This window comes from Microtus pennsylvanicus, chromosome 9 (assembly GCF_037038515.1).
Source record: "Microtus pennsylvanicus isolate mMicPen1 chromosome 9, mMicPen1.hap1, whole genome shotgun sequence".
NCBI classification, from domain to species: Eukaryota; Metazoa; Chordata; class Mammalia; order Rodentia; family Cricetidae; genus Microtus; species Microtus pennsylvanicus.
In genome coordinates, this window is record NC_134587.1 from 79,595,988 (window position 1) to 79,603,629 (window position 7,642).

The 7,642-nt window shown below is 38.7% G+C and overlaps 1 pseudogene; it reads left to right on the forward strand.

The window, feature by feature from the left end:
- The first annotated feature begins 2,972 nt into the window (after positions 1 to 2,972).
- Positions 2,973 to 3,969, forward strand: LOC142857028 (heterogeneous nuclear ribonucleoproteins C1/C2 pseudogene; annotated as a pseudogene).
- Positions 3,970 to 7,642: the final 3,673 nt, after the last annotated feature.

Consider the following 7,642-nt stretch of genomic DNA (forward strand, 5'->3'; position numbering starts at 1 on the left):
CATGAAGCCTTTTGATCATTACCGAATAATTAGCGCTGGGAAGCGCCATGAAGTCAGCTTTGCCATGCACCTGTGCTGAGGAAACTTTAAGGGGATACTCATCAAGGTGGCTTAGCATCTGGTATCAGAGTCAGTCCTCAGTGTAAAGTTTATCCACAGCCATGAAGTCTCTGCACTCTGGGCACTGGTGTAGCTGTGATTTGTGATAATACTATGCTGGAGTTCATCCTCATTTCTGATCACACTGAAGTTGCTCTATGATGTCACACCTTTACAACCACCCGTGTACAACCCCACTATTGTCTTCACATCAAGCCTTTGTGATTAATTAGGCAATTGCATCTTCATATATTTCTTTAGCAACATCCCTTAAATATAGCTTTACAGATGAAAGAACTTTTGGACTTCATGAAAAACATTCCCCAAATCACTGTAAGATGTTTTCTGGCAAGCATTCAAAACCCTCATTGTTAATCTATATATGTGTATCTAGGCAACCGTAGGATGGAGAACTGGCCAGTTATTTACTGGTTGTCATGATTACAGATTCTTCTGGATACAAGCTAGAGTCCAACAAATAAAGAGTGATTAATGTCTGCCAGGTGGATGCCGTTGACTAATTGAATTGTTCCAGTACTGTAGCAAGCATCAATCCAAGACTCGAGTACTTGATAGTGCAGAAGCAACCACAGGTCTCAATTGTGCAGACAGCTAATGCATCACATAACTTCATCCACCCATTCTGCAGATATTATTTAAGTCTGTTATTTGTCAAACACGGTTCTAAACTTAGACACAGCAGCAAAAAGAAAATTTCACTTTTTATGATGTTCTATGCCTAGTGATCTACTTGAAACATTAGCCAAATACTAAACAAATGGGGGCTGGAGAGGTGGAACAGTAGTTATGGGAACCAGCTGCTCTTCCACATGATCAAGGTTAAAGTACCAGCTTTCAGACTGCAGTTGACAACTATCTATAACCTTAGACTCAGGGGATCTGATGCTGTCCTCCGGCTTGGTGCACAGACACATATGCAAGCAAAATACCCTTACACATAAAAGTAAATAAATAAAAATTAAAAATCTATTAAAAATGTCTTTATTAAAATGTATTCAATATTTCAATATATTGTCAAGTAGTCAGTGTAGGACTATTTTAAACTAATAGACTTTAGAGCTTTGTTTGCTTCAGTATCTCAGTTTTAAATTTTTAACAGTTATATGAGACTTTCTAGTTTCACTGGGACTATTACTGTTTGTTTGTTTTGAGACACAGTCTCTCTGTTATTAACTGTCCTGGAACTCCCTGTGTAGACCCAACTGGTCTCAAACTACCAGAGATCACCCTGCCTCTACTTCCATGTGCTGGGATTACGGGAATGTACCACTCCTCCTAGTTGAGACTTTCTCATTTAAACAAGGTGTAGTTTGCTTACAAAGTGCTTTATTCCTAGCTAGTGTCTAATACATCAGACATCACAATTCATGAAGCACATGACGGTGCCATAGTTGTGACTGATATCCTCTCAGAATTCTTGAAGACTTACAAAGCAGATCTCTACTTCATAGCGAATCTGAGAAATACGTCACTGCCAAATGCAGTTACTGTGTGTATCAGTATTAGAGCAAGCTGCCTACAGTGAGAAACAAGGACTATATTCTTCCCTGAGGCTCAAAATAAATGAAGCCACAATATGGGAGAAACACCAAAGAGACTTCCTGTCTCAATCCTAGAAGGAAGTATGAGAAGGAGGAAGGGTTTTGTATGTTGGTTTTGTTACTATTTGCACTGGGTCTTCCCATAGTGCCCAGGCTGGCTCTGAATTTCTGAACTCAAGCCGTTTGTCTGTGCCCCAGCCTCCAGGATAGCTAAAACAGCAGACACAGCCAGTTTTCTTAGAGATTTTGAACCTTAAAGTGAGTTATTTATTCTATTAATTCACACTACAATGTGTGGCCTAAAATGTCATGTAGAATTTAAAAATTTTTAAATGATCTCAGGTGATCACATCAATTATTTAAAGACATTATTGATTATAAAAATTCAAAGTGATTTAAAAGACATTAAAATATTTTAATGTGTCTTGAGTTTATTAAGATAATAAAGGTTTAGCTCCAAAATAAAGCCTGTGTAGTATTCCTAGTAAGGATAGTTGAAAGCTTCTGATTTAGAACAAAAAAAGCAGATTTGAGTCTGGAAAGACGTCTCAGAGATAGACTGCACTGGTTACACTTGCAGAGATTTGGTCCCACCCCATAGATAGTGGCTCACAACCATCTGTAACCCCACTTCCAGAGGTTTCAAGGCTGTCTTCTGATCGCCACAGACACCAGGCATCTGTCACATGAGAAGTACATACATACATGCAGGCAAAACATTCATACACATGAAATAAAAATTTAAAAGATGTCAAGTTAATAAAGAACTCTCACCTTCAACCTTGTTTCACAAGACACAGCCGAAAACAGCCCATGTCGTCCCGGCACTTTAGATCCAAGGCAAGTGTTCCATTTATAAATTGATTTCTTCTCTGCAGGAAACCCTGGACTGTTGCTCTTTTTGCTTTATGACGGTTGCTTTTCTTGTGGGTGTACTTTAAGTTCTAGGTACTCTCGGAATTAACGGAAATTTCCTCATTTCCTGCCACAATTCTTTTGCTAGTCTCTGGCTCAGCACTGAATACCCAAGGGCACACCTAAGTGTGAAAGTTAATTTAATCCAGTGTCTCATAAATTGTGGGTTATAATCTTCCATCGCAAAAAGTCACAATTAAAATAATTGATTAAAAACTTAAATTTTGGGTGGAGAGACGGAGAGCTAACGGTCGTGCGCTGCCCGCCCGCTGGAGCTTCAGTCTTAGCACGGACCCGCAGTAGGATCGGCGGTCTCTTCCTTCTCCTTCCTTCCGTGAGATTTTTTTGTTTTGTTTTGTTTTGATCTTCAGCTACATTTCAGCTTTGTGAGAAACCTTATCAACAAAGGAGATGGCTAGCAACGTTACCAACAAGACAGAACCTCGATCCATAAATTCCCGTGTATTCATTGGGAATCTCAATACTCTTGTAGTCAAGACGTCTGATGTGGAGGCAATCTTTTCAAAGTATGGCAAAATTGTCGGTTGCTGTGTGCATAAGGGCTTTGCCTTAGTCCAATATGTTAACGAAAGGAATGCCCGGGCAGCTGTAGCTGGAGAGGATGGCAGAATGATTGCTGGCCAAAAGTGATTTGCAAAGCCAAAAGTGAACCAAGGACAATCAGGTGTGAAACGATCTGCAGCGGAGATGTACGGTTCCTCATTTGATTTGGACTATGACTTTCAATGGGATTAGTATGACAGGATGTACTGTTACCCAGCACGTATTCCTCCTCCTCCTCCCCTCCCTCCTCCCCTCCCTCCTGCCCTCCCTCCTCCCCTCCCCCCGCCTCCTCCTCCTCCTCCTCCTCCTCCTCCTCCTCCTCCTCCTCCTCCTCCTCCTCCTCCTCCTCATCTTACTCCTCCTCCTATTGCTTGAGCGGTGGTGCCTTCTAAACACCAATGTGTTTCTGGAAACACCTCTCGAAGGAGCAAAAGTGGATGCAATTCGAAGAGTGGACAACGGGGCTCTTCTTCCAAATCTGGAAAGTTGAAAGGTGATGTCCTTCAGGCCATTAAGAAGGAGCTGACTCAGATCAAACAAAAAGTGGATTCTCTGCGGGAAAGCCTAAAGAACAAAGCAAACAAGCAGTAGAGATAAGAATGAGAAGTCTGAGGAGGAGCAGAGCAACGCCTCTGTTAAGAAAGACGAGACGAACTTCAAGATGGAGTCTGAGGCGGGCGCAGATGACTCTGCCGAGGAGGGCAACCTGCTGGATGAAGACAACAATGAAGATCGAGGGGATGACCAGCTGGAGCTGATCAAGGACGATGAAGAAGAAGCCGAGGAAGGGGAGGATGACAGAGACAGCGCCAATGGGCCTGACTCCTAAGCATATAGCAGAGTTTAGAGATCTTATCCCATTATTCATTTACCTAGGCGCTCGTGAGAGATGGAAGTAACACCAGATCCTCTCCCCTCGTATCTTCATCACATTCTCAACTGTTCGCCCTCTCCTTATCCTGTGTTCATTGATTCATATTTGCCTTGTGCCTAGTTCCATTCTCACTTCCTTTGATGATGCTCCTTGGTAGTTTTGTTAAGTCTTACCCTGTAAGTTTTGCTTTTAATTTTGATACCTCTTTGACTTAACAATAAAAAGATGTATGGTTTTTATCAACTGTCTCCCAAACAATCTCTTGTTATGCAGGGAGTACAGTTCTTCCCATTCATATAATTTTAGGAGTTGCTTCTCTAACTGCAGAAGCATCTCATTTACTTGTGATCCCCGAGAGCAGCTTTGCATTAGAGGTGTGGGATTTCCCTCACTTGAGTGGGGCTGTTCAACACGAATGTAACAATGTATTTTTGTGAATGAGAGTTGGCATGTCGAATGCATCTTACAGGAAAATAGTGTAACAGTCTTAATATTTGTTTTCTAATGTTAATACCATGGGTTATTTTTGTGAACAGCCTGATGTTTGGGATCTTTTTCTCAAAATAAACAATTCCTTATTAAACCAGGAATTTGAAGGAAAAAACTGAAAAACAAAACTTAAATTTTCTTGCCCGAGGGAAAAAAAATCCTCTTTTATAAAGATTTTCTTTCTTCCTGGGAACAATGTTTCACATTAAAAATAATAATAAGGCATCGTTTATTATTACTGAGGAAAACTAATGAAATCACTATCATTTTGAAAAATAAATTCTTTTTTTTTTAAATATTTATTTATTTATTATGTATACAATATTCTGTGTGTATGCCTGAAGGCCAGAAGAGGGCGCCAGACCTCTTTACAGATGGTTGTGAGCCACCATGTGGTTGCTGGGAATTGAACTCAGGACCTTTGGAAGAGCAGGCAATGCTCTTAACCACTGAGCCGTCTCTCCAGCACCGAAAAATAAATTCTTAAAGTTATATTTCCTAATGGTTGTATCTTTTCTATCAGGGTGCATGCAGCCCTCTGGCACACTTTTAATTCATGCAAAAAAAAAAAACCCTACACCAAATGGAGATCATTTACCTGAATCTTTTTGAACGGGAAATGTTTTCCTTTCTTTTTCTTTCTGTTTTTGTTTGTTTGTTTGGTTTGGTTTGGCTTGGTTTTGGTTTTTTGAGACAGGGTTTCTCTGTATGCTTTGGAGCCTGTGCGAGAACTCACTCTGTAAGACCAGGCTGGCCTCGAACTCACAGTGATTCACCTGCCTCTGCCTCCTGAGGCTGAAATGAAAGGCCTGTGACACCACCACAAAATAACAGCAACAAAATGTCTTCTTTAGATTATACATAAATGTTAAAAATTAAAATATTAATTAATGTGCTATTTTGAAATTTTAAAATACTCATTTTAGAATAAAAATTATGTCCCGTGTATGAAAAGTACTTACATAAAATCACAAATTCCTTTTCTGCTTATTTTAAAGCAAAATTCGATAATATTGACTTCATAATTAAGCCAGTACGAATCTTGAAGCAGATTTTATCCAAAACATTAGAGATGAGAGACTTTCAAAGTGACTCTTTGCACACACATCAGCTATCAAAGCTAACCAGGGCCTTTCTCCAATATTCTTGTGCATTTATCTTAATTGGTGGGCAAAAACAAATGCTATGTAATCTACTATTTTATCTTTTCAGTGCTGATAATGAAAGCCAGGGCTCTGTGACAGGCTAGGCAAGCACTCAAGCCCTGAGCCCTGTTATGCTTTTCTTAACGTGTCAACTCTTTTTAATGCTGTTTTCATTTTCTTACTTCTTTCTACAGGAGGCACTTCCCTCTATTGTGATTGAGAGCAACTGTGGGAAGAAGTGCCCTTTCAACCCCCCTTTATCTGTCTGCCTTATTTGTTTGTTTTTGTAAAGAATGCACTATCTCCTTCTAGACTCATCTCCTCCTCAATTAGTACTTTTTGTCTAAACTACCATTTTGCAGTATTCCTATTTAGAATCCAGCAGTGTAATTGCTTTCTTTTCTATAGAGTAAACCTGTAATTTTACCCTATAACAAATATAAAAAAAAAACTTTAAAAATCTAAATTTGATGTCAAGATGGAGGTGTCAGTAAATAATGCAATCTGGAAAAGTAACTTTGAAATCAGTAAAATATACATTTGTAATCAAAGAAATGAATGCCATATACATATTGAAAATCTACTAAGTCTGTTTTTAGTGGGCATTTTAGAAAGAAAAATTATAAAATATTGTATAATTATCATCTTGAGAAAAACACAATTTATTTTGCTTTTCTCTTTGAAAGAAGAGAGCAAAATGTCCTGACCCTGTCCCAAATATACATTGTTAAAAGTGGAACAATGTGTTTTCTGCAAAAATGGAACTCACAGGGAGTACAGGAGCACATGCAGGATTTAGTTTTCTTTTCTCTGGACTGAGGACCCTGGATTGAGCATGAAGCCTAGCACCACCATGGTCTTGTCATAAGGATTGCATCTCTAGCTGAACCATCATGTGTTGTGGAATATTGTTTAAACTAGGTAAAGAAGTGTTCTATTTGTTTATGCTGCAGAATATTACTTTACCTGTGGAAAGATATGTTTTTTTTTGTTTATACTACATTTGTTTAAAAATGTAAGGATGTTTTACATTTGTTTGAGTTTCATTTGTTTAATTATGTAAAGATGTGTTGCATTTGTTTTATCTTGCCTACCTAAGGCACCTGATTGTTAAAGCGCTGAATGGCCAATAGCTAGGCAGAGAAAAGGTAGATGGTGCAGTCAGGCAGAGAAATAAATAGGAGAAGAAATCTAAGCTCAAGAGAAGAAAGGAGGAAAGAACAGAGAAGGAGGAGAAAATGAAGGAAAAAGAAGCGAGGTAGACTACAGACAGACAGGCATAGAGAAACAGTGAAAGTAATATATACAGAAGTAAGAAAGGAGATAAAGAGAAACAGGTTAATTTAAAAGAGCTAGGCAGAAATATATGTAAGCGAGGTTGAACATTCAAAACTAAAAATAAGTCTCTGTGTCATGATTTGGGAACTGGTTGGTGGCGCAAAAGAAAAACCCTGGTATAGACATGTGACTCAGGGAAAATGAGTACATGTCGCTATCCTCCCCACTTTTCCAAACTAGTAAGGTTATAGACTGTCACACTCACTCCAAAATATTGAGTTCAGACACCACCTGCAAGAAATATTTAGGTTTTGATGACTGCTCTCCTTTGTGATAATTTATACAATACCTGAAAGAACATAGAACAATTTTAACCCGGCAGATTAACTTCTAGAAAAAAGATGATAAAGGAAAAAAGACTGATTAAGTATTTTTAAAATTCATAATATTATCATAAAGGCTTTTTTCTAGAGACTTGGGGGATTTACCCCTTCTGAATATATGATTTAATATTAGCACAGCACTTTCTATATATTTTCCATTTACAGATTATTATGTTGCCATCTACCTTAATTTTCTCATTTTTTGTCATTGTAGCAAGAATAATAAAATCCCAGAGATAGATATTGGGGTCCAACCTGAAGATCACAAAAGCAAAGCATCAAGCTACTGGCTCTTTCGTCTACCTACCTCAGATGAAAATGGCAATCCTACCT